The sequence below is a fragment of the Mus pahari genome, chromosome 21, assembly GCF_900095145.1.
Source record: "Mus pahari chromosome 21, PAHARI_EIJ_v1.1, whole genome shotgun sequence".
In the NCBI taxonomy this organism is placed as follows: domain Eukaryota; kingdom Metazoa; phylum Chordata; class Mammalia; order Rodentia; family Muridae; genus Mus; species Mus pahari.
Window position 1 is genome coordinate 54,403,095 of NC_034610.1, and position 18,694 is coordinate 54,421,788.

At 36.6% G+C, this 18,694-nt stretch overlaps 1 protein-coding gene and 1 pseudogene across 3 annotated transcripts in view; one reads left to right on the forward strand and one right to left on the reverse strand.

The window, feature by feature from the left end:
- Nkain2 (sodium/potassium transporting ATPase interacting 2) overlaps positions 1-18,694 on the reverse strand; it is a 1,076,406-nt gene that overhangs the window by 386,439 nt on the left and 671,273 nt on the right. The window lies entirely within an intron of this gene.
- The window catches only part of LOC110338451, a 7,461-nt pseudogene continuing 3,922 nt past the window's right edge, over positions 15,156-18,694 (forward strand).

The following is an 18,694-nucleotide window of genomic DNA, read 5'->3' on the forward strand; positions in this document are numbered from 1 at the left end:
CACAGTGACACACCTATTCCAACCAGGCCACACCTATTCCAACCAGCCCACACCTCCCTGGTCCAAGAATATACAAACCATTACAGGGATGATAAAAATGAAACATCAGCATTGGGAAGTAAAAAAGTGTACATCTGTGGTTAGAAATTAACATAAATTTTAGTAGTCAGTAAGAAAAGCAAAGTTTGCATTTGATGTGAGCCTGCATATCAACCTGTCTCTTTCCTACCCTCTAACCACTCATTGTGGACCTTTGGTAAAGCCCCTTTTGAACCCACAAACCCTCGTGTGAAGGGGCTGGCATTGATTTTCAATTTGCTTTAACTTTTCACAGCTAAATATTCTTCATTGTGTCTGCCCCAGAATCACCATCTCACTAAATATGTTAATCTTTGGAATGAAATATCTCACAAAATATTGAATGAGTATTCATCCCGCGAAGAAAAATAAAAGCCAAAAAAGAATCTTCATTAAATTTTAACCCTGGATCAGCACCTAGTGGGCATGAACAATTCCTATATATTACACAGATGTAAAAAGCCCATAACCTTGGATGCTCACATGTACTGCCAAATTCTGAACTCCATTCAAATGAAAATATCCATTTCCTGCAATATAATGATGTCTTCATACTGGGTACATATGATTCCATCTAAAAAAAGAAAGGAAAACTCCAATACAAGGAAGGTACCTACATCAAAGAAAAGACAAGATATTAAGCATCTCACAAGAAAGCCAAAAGGTGGAAACTACAAGCCCATAATGCCACCTACAAAAACAAACATAACAAAACAAATATCTCTCAATATAAATGGACTGAACTCACTTATGAAAAGATGTAAGTTAACAGACTAGATACTCAAACACGTTCCACCATTTAGCCATATGCAAGAAACACACCTCAATAACAAAGACAAACTCTCAGAGTAAAAGGATGGAAAAAGATCTACTAAGCAAATGGTCCCAAGAACAAGGTGCAGTTGCCATTCTAATATCCAATAAATTAGACTTTCAAACAAAAGTTAACAAACTGATGAGGAAGGACACTTCATATTCATCACAGGGAAAATTCACCAAGAGAAAGTCTCGATTCTGAACATCTATGCTCCAAATGCAGGGGCACTCAAATTCATAAAAGAAACTTTACTAAGACTCAAAACACACACGGAATCCCACACAATAATAGTAGGAGACTTCAACACCCCACCCTCACCAATGGACAGGTCATTGAAACAGAAACTAAACAGAGGCACAGTGAAACTAATAGAGGTTATGAACCAAATGGATTTAATATATATCGACAGAACATTTCACTCTAATACAAAAGAATATGCCTTTTTCTCAGCACCTCATGGAACATTCTCCAAAATCGACCATATAATTGGTCACAAAACAACCCTCAACTGATACAAGAAGATTGAAATAATCCCTAGCATCCTATCTGATTACCATGGCCTTAGGCTGGTCTACAATAACAGCAAAAACTACAGAAAGCCCACATACACATGGAATCTGTACAGCTCTCTACTCAATGATAACTTGGTGACAGAATAAATAAAAAAAATGAAATTAAAGATTTCCTGGAATTTAATGAAAATATTAACACATCATACTCAAAGTTATGTGACACAATGAAAGTGGTGGTAAGAGGAAAATTCATAGTACTAAGTACCACGGTAAAGAAATTGGAGAGATCTTACACTAGCAATTTAACAGCACACCTAAGAGCTCTAGAACAAAAAGAAGCAAACTCATGAAAGAGGAGAAGATGGCAAGAAATAGTCAAACTTAGGGCAGTAATCAACCAAATAGAAACAAATAGAACAACACAAAGAATTAACAAAACCAAAAGGTGGTACTTTGAGAAAATCAACAAGATAGATAAACCCCTAGCCAAACTAACTAAAGGGCCCAGAGACAGTTTCCAAATTAATAAAATCAGAAATGAAAATGGGGACATAACAACACAAACAGAGGAAATTCAAAAATATCATCAAATCCTAATACTGAGTAAAATTGGAAAGTCTAGAGATAAAATATATGGTTTTCTAGACAGATACCACGTAAAAAAAGTTAAATCAAGAGCAGGTAAACTTTCTAAACAGGTTCATATTCCATAAGAAAATAGAAGTCATTAAAAACCTTCCAATAAAAAAAACTCATGGCCAGCTGGATTTAGTGCAGAATTCTACCAGACCTTCAAAGAAGACCTGATACCAATATTCCTCAAACTATTCCATAAAGTAGAAACAGAAGGAACACTACCTAATTCATTCTATGATGCCATAATTACTCTGATACCAAAACCACACAAGGACCCAACTAAAAGAGAGAACTTCAGACCCATCTTGGCTATTAATATTGATGCAAAAATACTCAATAAAATTCTTGTAAAGAGAATCCAAGAACACATCAAAACCATCATTCACCACAATCAAGTAGGCTTTATCCCAGGATTGCAAGCTTGGATCAATATACAAAAATCCACTAACACACTTCACTATGTAAACAAACTTAAAGAAAAAAAAATTGCAAGATCATCCCCTTAGATGCAGAAAAAGCATTTGACAAAATATAACACCCCCTTTTGTTCATTAGCCTTTCTTTATACAAATGTTAAACAGTCTGAGAAAGAAATTAGGGAAACAACTCCCTTCATAATAGCCACAAATAATAAAAACTACCCTGGGGTAACTCTAACGAAACAAGTGAAAGATCTGTGTGACAATAACATTAAGTCTCTCAAGAAAGAAATCAAAGGGTCCGGGCAGTGGTGGCACATTGCTTTATTCACAGCACTTGGGAGGCAGAGTCAGGCAGACTTATGAGTTCAAGGTCAGCCTGGTCTACAGAGTGAGTTCCAGGACAGCCAGGGCTATACAGAGAAACCCTGTCTCAAAAAAAAAAAAAACCAACCAACCAACCAACCAACAAACAAACAACATACAGAAAGAAAGAAAGAAAGAAAGAAAGAAAGAAAGAAAGAAAGAAAGAAAGAAAGAAAGAAAGAAAGTCAAAGAAGATCTCAGAAAATGGAGAGATTTCAGATGCTTCCCATGCTCATGGATTGGCAGAATTAACATAGTAAAAAATGACCATCCTACCAAAAGCAATCTACAGATTCAGTGGAATATCCATCAAAACCCCAATACAATTCTTCAAAGACATGGAAAGAGCAATTCTCAAATTCATCTGGGAAGGCAAAAAGCACAGAATAGTGAAAATAATTCTTAACAATGAAAGAACACCTGGGGGAATCACCATCCCTGACCTCAAGCTATACCTCAGAGCAATAGTGATAAAACCTGCATGGTATTGGTACAAAAACAGACATGTTGATCAACGGAATCGAATTGAAGAACCAGAAATAAAACCACACACTTATACACATTTGATCTTTGACAAAGATGCCAAAAATACACAATGGAAAAAAGAAAACATCTTCAATAAATGGTGCTGGTCTAACTGACTGTCTATATGAAGAAAAATTAAAATAGACCCATATTTGGCACCTAGCACAAAGCTCAAGTGCAAGTGGATCAAGGACCTCAACATAAATGGAGATACACTGAAGCTAATAGAAAAGAAAGTGGGAAAGAGCCTTGAATTCATTGACACAGGGGGAAATTTCCTAAAGAGAACTGCAATGACTCATGCTCTAAGATCGAGAATGGATAAATGAAATCTCATGAAACTAGACAGCTTCTGTTAGGCAAAAGACATAGTCAATAAGACAAATCAGTAACCTACAGATTGGAAAAAAATCTTCACTAACCCCTTATCTGATAGAGGGCTAATATCCAAATCATATAAAGAACTCAAGAAGCTAACCACCAAAAAACCAAACAAACCAATCAAAAAATGGGGTATAGAACTAAATCAAGAATTCACAACAGAGGAATCACGAATGGTTAAGAAGCACCTAAAGAACTGTTCAAAGTCCTTAGTGATTAGAGAAATACAAATCAAAATGACACTGAGATTCCACATTATACCAATCAGAGTGGCTAAGATCAAAACCTCAGGTGATAACACATGTTGGCTAGAATGTGATGAAAGAGGAACACTCCTCCATTGCTGGGAGGGTTGCAAACTGGTACAACTATTCTGGAAATCAATCTGGAGGTTCCTCAGAAAATTGGAAATAGATCTACCTGAAGACCCAGCAATACCACTCTTGGGAATATACCCAAAAGATGCCTTACCATGCCACAGGGACACATGTTCCAGTATGTTTATAGTTGACTTATTTGCAACAGCCAGAAGCTGGAAACAACCCAGATGTCCCACGAAAGAAGAGTAGATACACAAAATGTGCTTCTTTTACACAATGGGATAGTAGTCAGATATTAAAAATGAGGAAATCCTGAGTTTTGCAGGCAAATGGGTGGAACTAGAAAATGTCATCCTTAGTGAGGTATTTCAGACCCAATAGGACATGCATTGTATGTGCTCACTAATAAGTGGATAGTGGACAAAAAAATAGTACAGAATACCCAATATTCAGTCCACATAACTAAAAAATTCATCAAGCTGAAGGGCCCTAGTGAGGACCTCTCAGTCCCACTTGGGAGGGAGAAGAAAGCAACCACAAGGGGGCATGGAGGGAGGGACCTGAGAGGGAAAGGGGATGGTGGAGGGAGAAAGGGGAACATGATCTGGTATTATGCATGACTGAAATCCTGAGGGCCAGCAGAAAGCATGGAAACAGGCAACCCAAGGAGGTAGGAGGTTGGGGGAACCCTCCAGAATATACCAGAAACCTGAGAGGTGAAAGACTCTCAGAACTCAAAGGGAGGGATCTTATATGAAAGGCTCTATAGTGGGGAGAGGGAACTTGTAGAGCCTACCTCCAGCAGAAAGACAGGAGGGCATTGAGTGAGGAATGCTTTGAATGCTGAGTCTGCATTCAGTCAGAGAAGATTCACCTAACCCTCAAGAGTCTGGAGGCCCCAGGGAGTTTAGAGGTCAGGTGGGGTGGAGGTGGGAGGTGAGGACATCTTCATGGAGACAGGGGTTGGGGAGGAGGTATGAGATGTGGAACAGTCAGTGGGTGGACCAGGACGGGAATAAAATCTAGAATGTAAAAAAAGAGAAAAATTAATAATAATAATAATAATAATAATAAATAAAAGAAAGGCTTGCTATTGGCTAGTTCTTTTTTTATTGTCTTGATTCTGTTCATAAGAATATTTTGTTTTTTAGTATTTTTATGTGAATCCCAGAGCTATTGTTTTCTTCCTCTTTTTAATGTTTTCTGCTTTCAACAGGGATACAGTAGTATCTTTTGTATGTCTCAATGAAAAATACATTAATGATATTTATGATTGGTTCATAAGATTTCCTACTATTCTATTTATGATTCTTGAACAAATAAAAATAAAAAGAAACAAGTGGATATTTAAAACAACAACAACAACAACAACAACAACAAACCATGTTTCACCCTTAGAGAGGCTCTACCTAGTAGCTGACTTAGAAAGATACAGTCATCCATATCCAATCAGTGGATGGAACTTGGAGACTTCTGGAAGAACAGAAAGGATTGAGGGTCTGGAAGGGGATAGGAACTCCACAGGCCTGCAGTTGTTCAGGACCCACATGAAGACCAAGGTACAAATCTACTCCATAAGTATGAAGAGGACTAGGCCCAGCCCATATATGTTCTTTGGTTGGTAGTTCAGTCTCTGAGAGCCCCAAGAGTCCAGGTAAATTGACCCTGTTGGTCTTCCATTGCCTATTCAAGGGATATGTTCTTCTAGCTTTGCAGAATTAGCATGAATAGATGAGTCAATCTACCCCAGAGATTGGAGATGGAGATACACTTTTATTTCCTAAGAATAAAGCATAATTGGTCCCCATATAGAAAGTCACCATATATTCACAGCAGTTCAACTATTATGAATACCTTGATAACATATAGATGTTCCCTTCTTTTGAGATTCACATAGTTTGCCACAGATACCAGGCTTCCCTTTGCTTTTGAGATTTACATAGTTTGTAGACTGAAGTTTGTACTTACTCATCTGATTATCATAGTTAATGAACCAATATGCAATTTCCATTATTGATTAAATTTCATGTTTTACTCCATTTTCATGAGTTTTCATGTCGCAGCCTTTTTATCTTTCATAAAATCAAGTGAATTCCAAATTATATTTAGTAGTCTGTCTCTACTACTGGAGAACAATATTTTTCCAGGCTTCTCTTGCTTTTGAGATTTACATAATTTGCCACAGATACCTGTAGACTGCAGTTTGTACTTACACATCTGTTTTCTTAATGATTAGATGTGGGTCTTCTATTTTGGGGAAAAGGAAGTAATGCTATTTCATCAAATCAATAATACTTGCCATCAACAGGATTCATTGCTATTGATGTGAACCCTCATTATCTGTCTGAATTTACTTTTTAGCCTCCCATGAAGTATGGGCAGACCTGACTTAAGGAATGGATATCTATTCTTCATCTCATCTAGAACAGCATGTTCTATATATGGGAAAACATTTGTATCTTTTTTCATGTATTTATGTATTCATTCATTTAGACTTTCTTAGGGCTATATTGAATTGAATGCTATCTACTTTGCTGTTTAAATTGTTTTAGCTGTGTAATTTGGGCTTCTATACCCTTCATTCAGTAACCCTAACATCATGTGCATATTTTAAATTTTTCTGACTTTTGGAACCTAGCAGATTTCTCAGGCCATCTATGTATATTCTTTACTACAACCTAATCAGCTGTTTCTTGAAAAGCCCCCTGGTTTCTTCTAATTAAGAACAACATGATAGAATTTAATGTCTGTAGGGTGAGTACTCTGTTTAGCTTTTATTTGAGAAACAGAGCAGCATTTTATACTGCATTGTTGTTTCTCCTGATGGTGCAACTAAATATAGCTTCATTTAAAATACCTTTCATTCTACCTACTAATACGAAACACACCCAACACAACTGCTAAAAGCCAGGCTTCAGAGGAAAGACTCTTTGTTCTTTCAAGAGAAGGGCAGCCATTCTAAGCCAAGCATAAATATAGTGTTCATAGGAGGAGAGAGGTGTTCCTTTTTTTATTAACTAATCATTTTATTTATTTACATCCCAAATGTCACTCTCTCCAGGTACCCCCTCCCTCCTACCCTTTGTCTCTCAGATGGTGTCCCCCCAAGTTACCCCTGAGGCATCAAGTCTCTATAGAATTAGGCACATCCTTTCCCACTGAAGCCAGACAAGGCAGGAGAGGGCTGGTTCTTGAGTAGAGCACTTTCCTAGCCCACAGTTTTATGATTATTGTCCAAGGGCACAATTCCATAATAACTTGCAATTTTGTTGAGGCATTGAAGTTCTTTGTAGAGGATATTAATGGAGAGAGAGAGAGAGAGAGAGAGAGAGAGAGAGAGAGAGAGAGAGAGAGAGAGGCTGTGTCTTGATCATGAGGAAATGACATTTTCATAGGGAAGAGAACAGAAAAGGGGTAAATGTAAGTGGGAGAGGTAAGGAAGACTAATATCGGGGGTATAGGCAGAGGGGGCACATTGGAGGAAGTAGCAAAAAAGTAGATCCAGGCTAGATAATGGACAGCTGTGTAAGGGACTCTAGGTCCTCACAGGTGGTGCAACATAGCAGTGAGCTAAAAGATCAACAAACACCCTCACAAGCAGAGAAATAAATAACCTTCCAAGTGACTAATTGGAACAGGCGCCCAGTTTTCCTCCTCCACAGTATCCTTCTCTCTGCCTTTCTCTGCCTCTACTACTCTCTTAACTCCCCTTCCCATGCACTAAACTCTATTCTATACTATTCCGGTGAGTGTTTGGTCCCTTAGAGGGAAGGGATGCCTTGTCATGGGCCATACTATTCTGGTGAGTGTTTGGTCCCTCAGGGGGAAGTGAGACCTTGTCATGGGCCCGCTGAGGCACCCCCTTCCCCCACACCCCACCATAACATATTCTTATAGTTCTTTCTCTTTTTATGATCACAAAACTTGCAGTCTGAAGTCTAAGGTTCAGTGCTTGTAAATCACTTTCAGCTTAAAGGGTGACCCTTATTAAATCAGTTGGTTAGGGTGGTTGAGGAGGGGATTGTGAAGCTGTTGAATAATTATGGGGGACAGAATCTAGACTAAATTCCTCTATACCCTCCATCAATTTATAGAACAATGGAATGGGGCTGTCCAGGGCACAGTGTCATGTGCCATTATAAATAAATAGTACAGAAGTACCACGAGTACCCACCTCACAAGATTGACGTGACAGTTCAGTAGCATAGATATGATGTTTAGACTGCAGTAAAGACAATGTGGGCGTTATATGACAATAAATCCCATAATAGGCTGCTAGCTTCACGTGTATTTCTTTTATTACTACACGCTATGCAGTTTTGATATTTATGAAAGAAAATTCTTGTCTACTCAAAATGAAGTCTTGAGATAGTTTATACTTAATTAGTTTCTAACCCTGGTATTTGAGATTTCTGACTATATATGTTTTTGTTTTTAATTCTGATTACTTTAGCAGATGAAAATATGCCTTATAAATGTCTGTCAAAGTCAGACTCTACTTTTTTCCTTCTGTGGCTATGTTCACACACATATACACAATCAAATTCAGTTAAAGGATCAGGTTTTACTGTCTTAAGTCACCTTACAAAGTAGGAAGCCTTGAAAATGTAAGTGAAATACTTAAAAATGTAACCAGCATGCAGATGCTAGTCAAAACACCGCTTAGAAACAGACTTCTGGCTTTTCTTCTAAGATGTAAGTAACCAGTTGTTTACTTATGGCCAATGCTTTTTATACCTTGATAATTAGAAGGGAATTATAGTCTCATGATGAAAAAATCATTTTCCTGTGTAATATACCTACATGCACACAGTGCTTAGAAGCTATTAGCAGCCATCTTCATATTTAGGGATTCAAAAAAGCTTCTTTCATAAAAAAGTCTGGGAAGCTCTTTAAAAATGAGTACTTTGCAATTTTTAATTATGTATTTATTTAGATAAAAGCAAATTCTGTCACAAAAAATATCCTATTTTTTGAAAAAATGAATCTTAAAATGTATTCAGTCATACTCTACTCAAGAAAAGCAGTCAAAGAGCCTTTGAATCATAATTATGACTCCCCATAATAGGGTTGAAATTATCTCCAGCACCACCTGTCATTATTAATCTTTAGAAAAAAAAAGAGTACTTTCCTTGAGTTCCAGTGAAGTGCAGGAGACTGATGAGCACCTGGATACTCTTATCCCAGTGGCATCCACATCTCCCGTCCTTTCTGAATTGTCACAGTATCACTGAAGAGAGCTTGCGGTTTAGGTTAAATGTGTCCTAAGAGTATCTCATCTGCACGTACATCCATTGCATCTTAAGAAAATCCACAAGCCCTTTTTATTTCTATCTTTAGTTTTTGTTAAAATTTCAAGCTTAAGCATCTTGTCTGGCTTTGGAAAAAGTGTTATGATGTTTCAGAAAGTGTTAATATGCTGTAGCATGAGTGCCAACTTGTTAACAGCTAGCCTCATTTTGGAAGAGACTAGAGCTAGATGATGCAACTGCTTGGTACTAAGACTGTCTAGTGAGGAGAAGATGATAGGTAAGGATAGTTCTAGGATGAATTGCAATGCATCCTCCCATTAATGCTTTCTGACCTCATCAAACTCATTTAACTTGCAGCCTACTTCTTACCTGAGAAAACATTTCATGGTCTTGCAAATAAGTTGTTTGGGGATAAATACAGAATGTTTGCCTTGAGACTGAGTTATGTTCAATTTTGTCAAACGAATCCTGGATCAATTCTTGCAGGGATGTGGAAAATCTTGTACTTAAACATAGAATACACAGTACAGAGCCCAAATATCATTATACTGGTAAATTGTCAGCACAAAATTAAATTAAAATTTTTTTACACTGACCAGGCTTAAGAAATATTTGAATTCATTGTATTTTACCTGCAATACTTTGGCTGTTTTAAAATATTTACTACTTTTTTAAAACTAGAAAACTTGAACCTGATAGAAATGAGGGAGTGGGTATCATTGGACTCCTTAACACAGGAAAAGACTTTCTGAGCAGAACATCATTAGCACTGGAATTAAGGTAAACAATTAATAACCTCATAAAACTGATAAGCTACTTATGTCAAAGGACACTGGCAATTGTACAAAGCAGCAGGCTACAGAATAGAAAACATTTTCACCAACTTCACATCTGTAGAAGGTTACTCTTGAAAATATGTAAAGAAGTAAAAAATTTAGGTATCAATAAAACAAATAATACAATGAAAATGGGGTACCAAGAATTATCAATAGAGGAAACTCAAATGAATGAGAAACACTTAAAAGAAATCTTCAACATTCTGAGTCAACAGGGAAATGCAAATCAAATTCCTCTGATATTTCTTTGTACACCAGTGAGAATGGCTATTGTCAATAAATAAGTGACAATTCATGTTGGTGAGGCTGTGGAGCAAGAGGGAAATTCATCTATTGTTGATGCAAGTGCAATCCCATATAGACACCAAGGAAATCAGTGTAGTGGTTCCTCAGAAAGATCTAAAAAATCACTTCATTCTACCAGAGGAACATTTGCTGAACTATGTTCATTCCTGCTATATTCACAATAATCATAAAGTATAAACAACCTAGATATTCCTCAGCAAAATAATGGAAAAAGAAAATATGGTGCATTTACATAATGGGACTTTACTCAGCATTTTAAGAAAGTAACATCATGAAATTTGCAGGTAAATGGATTGAACTAGAAAAAAATTACTGATTGATGTTTTCCAGTCCAAGAAATAGAAACATTATATGTATTCACTTATATGGGGATATTGTGTATTGAGTCAATGATACTCAATCCCCAATCCATAGAATCACAAAGCTTAGATTATATAGAGCATGAGACTATGGGGGTGGGTACAGTTAATCTTACTAGAAAAAGAAAAAGAATAGATAGTTAAGCATTCATGAATGTAGGAGGCCTGAAATGGGAAGGCCAAGTAGGGAATATAGAGGGGGAGAAGAGGATGAGAGCGGATATAGAGGGAGAGACAGCTAAAATTTGGGGCATCTGAGGTATATAGTACAGACGCTTCCTAAAACATGTACATATATGAAGGCAATCTGAATGAAACTGATAAAAAATGGGGATACAGAGCCTTAACTTGCCCCCTCTTGCCCCTAATGAAGCTCTCAGTACCAGGATTAGGTTACATCTAATTAATTTATTGGCCTAAGGAGTAATATAGGAATTCCTGAACAACCGAGGTAGTCCCAAAGACTATAAGTTGCTTACCACAAACTGATAGCAAGTACTCATTGCTTAACAAATCACCTACAGAACTTATTAAACAAGGAGGAGTTAAGCTTGTGCTTAGATATAGACCCTTAACCCCAGTGTTCTAGTGTATCTGACACAGGAATGTGTTCTGCATGCTCATTGAAAGATACAGGTGACAACCAGGAATGTGGAACAAGATATGTATTTTCTTAAATAATGAAATGTGTTTCAAGTTTTAATGGAAGCATTTACATTATTTCTACTCTATGCACGCTTACCTACTGAATCTACAGAGACGATACTGTCAGACTCACCATTTCACCATGTCTTCTTTTTTTCCTCCCCATGATGTGTCTAGAATTCCAGTAAGCATGCTGGAGCTCGGTGTTGTGTGCTGGAAAGATGACCCAATGAGCCCAAACTAAACTGTCATTAACAGAGCCAGTGCTCACTGGGTTTCGTCACGTCAGGGAGACAAATTGCTACATATAACCCTGATTTAAGTTGAGAAGTTTGCTAGTGGGTTCTTTCCTGTTTGGGTCCTATGTATCTACAGTACAGTCCCCTACTGAGGCTGATATTCCCCAGCAAAAGGTGCAACAGTGACTAGAGACAGGGAACAAGTGTTTTGCCTTGGTTTTCTTTCTGAGCCCCGTTTCCCTGATGTATTGTGTAATTTCACTTTAGTAAGTTTCATTTATGCATCTGAATAGGGAACATCCTATTTTGTTTTATGTTTGTATGCATGTTATATGTCTGTATATATAGGCTTTCTATACAAGAACATATGACTGTGTGCATAACATTTAGAATCAGTAGAGCAACTGAAACGTATACAATTAGAAATATATAAAATTAGAATTTTATAAAATTAGAAATACATAAAGAATCTGCAGGCTTTAAGACATATTAGAAGGTCCTTCATCATCTGGTCTTTCTCAGATCCTATTCATTCCTTTGTTTTCTCTCATTTAATCATTGGGAGTCTGGAGGTTACTTAGCTGTCTTTGTACATGTTTGTGTCACTGACCGTGATATTGTGAGACTATTACATACAGGGTTTCCCGAGATTCTCCCCACGTTGGCTTCCTGAATTCTTCTCTCATCCCTGTTAGGCATTTCCTGTTTGTCTCTGCTCTGACAGTACACTCCCACAAACCAAAAGCCTCTGTTCAGGAAAGTCTTTAATTTTATTTTTACTGTGTTATAATCATATAAACACTTCTCATGTATCCACATCTTGCTCTGTGGTGCTCGTGGAGTGGAATGTGTGCCTGCAGCATAATATTTTAGATAACATCTCAGTGTCTTGTTCATGTTATGTTTATGTCCCCAGGAAGTCATTTGAGAATTGAAATAATTCATTTTTTTCTCCAAAGTTGACCTAATGATTATTTTAGGAAGAATTTTGGGGAACCCTAAGGGATGTCTACATGTATATTTTAAGTATTTTGATATAGCTTTAGTAGATTCTGTATAGTGTTATTTAATTGAATAAATTGTGGCATCTCTCAGATAGAATTTCCCTTCAAATATTTGACTTACTTAGATGCTCACATACATAAAATTTAGGAAAAGAAGTTTGAGGATCCTTGTTATTACCTACTGGTGACTTCAATAAGTGAAATATAAATGAAAAGCTATTTACGCATTAAGAAAATTCCATGAGGCAGAACAGCAGAAAAATAGAAACCATAAATGTTCAATAAAATTTCGCACATGTAAAAGTATGTTGCATTTTAATTATCTGTCTTTTTTTGATGTTGATGTATAAAACAAATTTTATAGAAGTAGAAAAGTATAATAAACCAAGCAATATGAAAGCATATGTAGGAATTTCCCCTTGTATTACTTATATTTTATTATATGATTGAAAAGTTCCCATTGAGTTACTCTGCATCCTCTGAGAATTCAAAAATGTTGTAAGGAAAGCATTTTTCTCAATGCAACATTCCAAGGCTTTATTATCAGTCTGAGATGAAGCCTTTTAATTTATTCTTTTAGTAAAGCATTTAGATTATGAATACACATAATGATCATCTTCCAAATATTTTAATAAAGCAGCTGATGTACCTATATTCAATTGTGTTATAAAAATTGAAAGTCTCTCTCACACACACACACATAAACATTTTGGGACTGGACTGTGTCTACATTTAAATATTTACAGATATACTAATGAAGTGTGTAACAGTACCACTACAATGTTTCATTAAGGTAGACTACAGTGATATTTATTTCAGAATCCATACTGACAACTGGCTTTGACTAGTAGATTCTAGTTCATTAACCTCTCTTTTAAATAATATATATCATATGAAAAAAGAAAACTATTAATTATGGGAGTAACAGGCAAGTTCAATGAACTCAAATGAAGGACACATGCAGACAGACACACACTGGCTTGTTCTATTATTCTAATATCCTTACACTTTTAAATATGATAACATTAACTTGCAAACGCATTTAACTTCTTTTAGGTTTGGAACTTAACATATTTTGATTCCCCTAATTATAGAGACAATAATCATCTGCATGACTATTCTCTAATCAGAGAAAAGATTTTCTGTTTCTCTGCATGTGTTCAGCATTTTTGACCTAGTTGTCTCTCCCTATTTCAATGATGAGAACATCCGGAAGGAATTAATGATGCCTGCCTGGTTTATGCTCACATCCAACTTTTGTCTAGACCCCTGCAAAGCCTCCCTTAGAAGCTGCACCATATCCTCCCTCCATACCACAGAAGACCCCCCACCTTGTTCAATTTCAATAGACAGAGGTAATCACCTGCTTAAATTTCAACAATCTGCTTAAATTCTTTGTGTCTAGCTGGGTTTCCCCTCTTTCCCCTCCTTTCCACATGCATTGCAAGCTGGCATCTAGTCTCGGGAACCTGCTCTTGGCTCTTCTTATTTACACTTGCTGTCACCAGTGTTCTTACTGGAAATTTCCTCCATCTCCATTTGTAAGTTCTCATCTAGTTAACTGTTCTTCTACAGATCTTAATGTACACTTCTTAGTACATTTTTTTGACTCTCTAACTAGTTCAAATACTGCTCCTGGGGTAGAGCGTCCCTTGGTACTAGGAATGCACTGTACTATGGAAGCACTCACTGACTTTTTATTTTGTAATGATAAACTTATTTGTATTTCTTAATATTTTAATTTATTTTGAAATTAAAATGTAACATATCAGTTTCCCCATTTTCTTTCCTCTGGCAAGATGCAATAGCCTTAAAAATGCAGGAGAAACATTCACATCTTGGTGGTAAGCAATAACTCTCTACAGTTAGACTTAAGGTCTACTGAGTAAGAGGAAAATCATGTCTGGTACTAGAGTATTGGCAAGTATCTGGGGCTAGTGAGATCATGGATCTTGGAGGGGAACCTACAATTGCTACTTTATTAAACCGACATTTTCCCTACCTACATTCTAATATTTATCTTTGTACTCACAGATTACTATATGCCTCAGCTGTTGTAAAAACAAAACCAAAGACAACAAACAGAAATTGCTCTTTTCAACAGACAGAGACAATTGCAAAACTGCTAGGTCATCCTGACTGGGTCCTGGGCCCAACAGTGGGGAGATGGAACCTGAAGAGATCATCTCCAGTAGATAGTCATGACCCCCTGTTGAAGTATGGAGCCACTCACTTATCTAAAAAATTTTGACCCAGAATTGTTCCTGTCTAAAGGAAATGCAGGGACAAAAATGGAGCAGAGACTGAAGAAAAGATCATTCAGAGACTGCCCCAACTTGGGATCCTTTTTATGTGCAGGCTCCAAACCTTGACATTATTGCTGATGTCATATTGTGCTTGCAGATAGGAGCCTGGCATGACTGTTCTCTGAGAGTCTCTACCAGCATCTGACTGAGACAGATGCAGCAAAGCATTGGATTGAGCCCAGGGAAGCCCATGGAAAGGTTAGTGGAAAGACTGAAGGAGCTGAAGGGGATTGCAACCCCATAGATAGGACAACAGTATCAACCAACAGGACCCCAAACAGCTCCCAGGGATTGAGCCACCAACCAAAGAGCATATATAGGCTGGTATGTAACTCCTGCTACATATGTAGCAGAGGATTACCTTGTCTGGCCTCAGTGGGAGGGGGTGCACTTGGTCCTGTGGAAGCTTGATGCCCCTGAAAAGGGGGATGCTAGAGTGAGGTATGAGTGGTTGGTTGGGTGAGGGAATATTCTCTTAGAGGTGAAGAGGAAGAGATGGGGTGGGGGGCTTATAGAGGGGGGACCAGAAAGGAGGATAACTTTTGAAATGTCTATAAATAATTAATGATAATAATAAATTCAGAGAACAATGATTATTTGGTGCCCAGCCCCAACTAATATACTGGCATTTATTTTTGTTGCTTTGAAGAAGAATGATATGGTTATAAAGAATATATAAAAAAGGTTGTATCAAATACGTACTTTATCTGTATACCATACTAGGCCGTAGGTCTGGAGGCCATATGTAGATGAAGGAAGTGTATATTACTCCTCTTTCCTTTTTAAGCTTTAACTTCATTTTCTGTTGTGAATTTCTGAGATACTTATGGTAAAAAACTGTCCTTGTTAAACTGACAAAGTAAAATCCAAAAGGATGTTCCTGCTGGGAGTATGAAGTGTGAATTTTCTATTTTTAAATGAAGTACTGTGCAATTTCAAATGCATCTATGAATAAATACACAGTATTAGAAAACTCTAGAAAATAAGTTTAATGGACTTGAATTATGTGCATTGATTATCTGAGTAACAATGGAAATGTAGATTGAATTAGTACTACAGAGATTATTTTTCAGTTCTAAATTATGTACAGATTGAATATATATATGTATATAAATGTATAACATATATGTATATAAATGTATATTCATACATGTACATATATCATTTCCTTATATTTTGTCAGCAACTGCAAAACTTACCATCTAGTCTTGGGAAATGTACCCAAAACCTGACAGGGAAACGTACTAAAAAATTACTTGATCAATACTTGTTTAGAACTCTTTAAAAAGATAAATTATTTTCTTTCACTGAATGACCATAATATTATCTTGGCTACTGTCTATAAATAACTACATTTTACCAAGAGAATCATGGCCACCCTGGCATGAGAAACCATGCTGAGTAGAATTCTTTTTCAGAAGCTAGTTGAGCTTTATGTTGCATTATCTTTCTGTACTAAGAGTTATTGTTAAAAGTCATGAAGCTGAAACATTTTATCACATTGTTAAAAAAAAGAGAAAGAAAGAAGGAACCCATCTAAGGGAATAGTTTGTAAGCAAGTGGAAAACATTTAATTAACTATTTAGAATGTCTACACTTCTATGTATTATGCATAATCTAGATAAACATAAAATATATTCTTTGAGGCTTTATTACAAGCTTGTGTTACTTGTTCCTCATCCCTCTCTCCTTCTATACTGAACTCCTTCCCTCCTCCTCAGCTGGAGCACTATCTCACTTACCGTATTTCTCATTTCTTATCAGCTGTATCCTGCTTTTTCATATCCTCAACCTATGGTCCTTTTATACTTTCATGGTTTATGTGGCTTATATTCCTTGTTGTATACTCACATATGACAATTTCTAGCTAATAATCACCCATGTGAGAGAATACGTAGAATTTGTATTTCTGGGTCTGGGTTACTTCACTCAATATAATCTTTTCTAGGTCTATATATTTACCCACAAATCTTATAATTTCATTTTTTTACAATTGACCAGTATTCCATTATTTATATGTACCACATTAAAAAACACTTTATTGGTTCTCTGTGAAATTTACATCATATACCCCAATCCCACTCATCTACCCTTCCCTCATACCAGCCCTCCACCCTTGCAACATTCCCCCTAACAGAGAAAAAAATCTCATTGTGAAAGCATTAGTGTGTCCCATTGTGTCCTACAGTATACTATTTTGTTCACACTTCTTTGCTGGTTGGAGGTAGGTCCCATTTGCTGAAGATACTCTACACATAAGACACAGGACTTAGATGATTTAAGTTGAATCTGACTTGAAAGCCTCTTTTCTGTGATAGTTTTATGGTTCCAAAAAATATTATGCAAGCTGCCAAGAGAGGGGAAGCAACATCCATGAACTATGAAACCATCCATGTACCATGAAAATTATCACTATGGGAAGATATATAAAAAGGTACAATATGTGGCACTCACATGCTAGTAGCAACCAACAGCTGTCTAATTGGTCTTAAGAGCCCCTGATCAGGCCTGTTACTAGAAACCTACCCAGCCTTTTGGGGTTAGTGATGTCATGGATCTTAGAAGAAAATATACTACAACTTTGTGAGAGCAGCAGAAATCCTTAGTATATTCTTTATCTTATCCTTATACTAACGGATAAGGGAGGTCACCACTGCTCATCAAAGAAGCTTCTATTTAAAGCAAATGGAGATGGTTAGTGAAAACCCAGAACTGAACATGATGTAGATTTCAATGGATTGTAGAGAGCTCCGCACCAAGAATTACATCTGTATCACAGGTTGTGAATATGTGACTAAGAAAAACTGTGGAAGAAGAACCAGAAAGAATGAAAGAATATAAGCACCAGAGTAACAGGATGTCTGCTGTGAAATAGTCTCCTTTAGAAATGGCCACGATCAAGTTCAGACAATAGCAACATCAAAGGGCATATTAATGTGAAAAGGAGGTATGGGAACATTATTGGGTTATACCCACAACAAAGACCTACAGTCAACTAATGAGGAGAATAATAACCATCTACCAAGGACCAGAAGCTATATAAATACAGTATAAATGGAATCAGCAACATAGGAAGATTGTAAATAAATACATATATATTTATGCATGAATATATATATATATATATATATATATATATATATATATATATATATATATATTCATGTAACAATGACAGTCAAAAAATAAGGCTATCAACTTGAGAGTAAAGAAGTTTAGGGGATTTTAAGGAAAGATAACTGGAAAGGAGTGGAAGGAGAAAAGGGAATACAGAAAGTGATATAATTCTATTTCTATTAAGAACTTTTAAAATGAAAAACAAAAAAGTTTCATAACTGAAAAAAAAAAACCAATTATCCATAGTGCCCCAGACAACAAGTAGAATTCCAATAGTGTTATTACAGTCTGTGGAAATGTAGGTTCCTGACATGGAATGTGCATGACCATGAAGGGCTGAATTGGGTACATTAGGCTAGATAAATATGTGTACAACAAGATAAAAATTTAAATCACCTCAGAAAACACTCAACATCTTGCATAGGAATTGTTTGAACTATCTTCATCAAAGTCTATATGTTTCCTTCTACTTTAATGCATATACTAGCATGCTTCTTTGCTGTGGTACAATTGTACTCCATGTCCAGACCCTAGGTTAATTTCCTCTCCTCTCCTCTCCTCTCCTCTCCTCTCCTC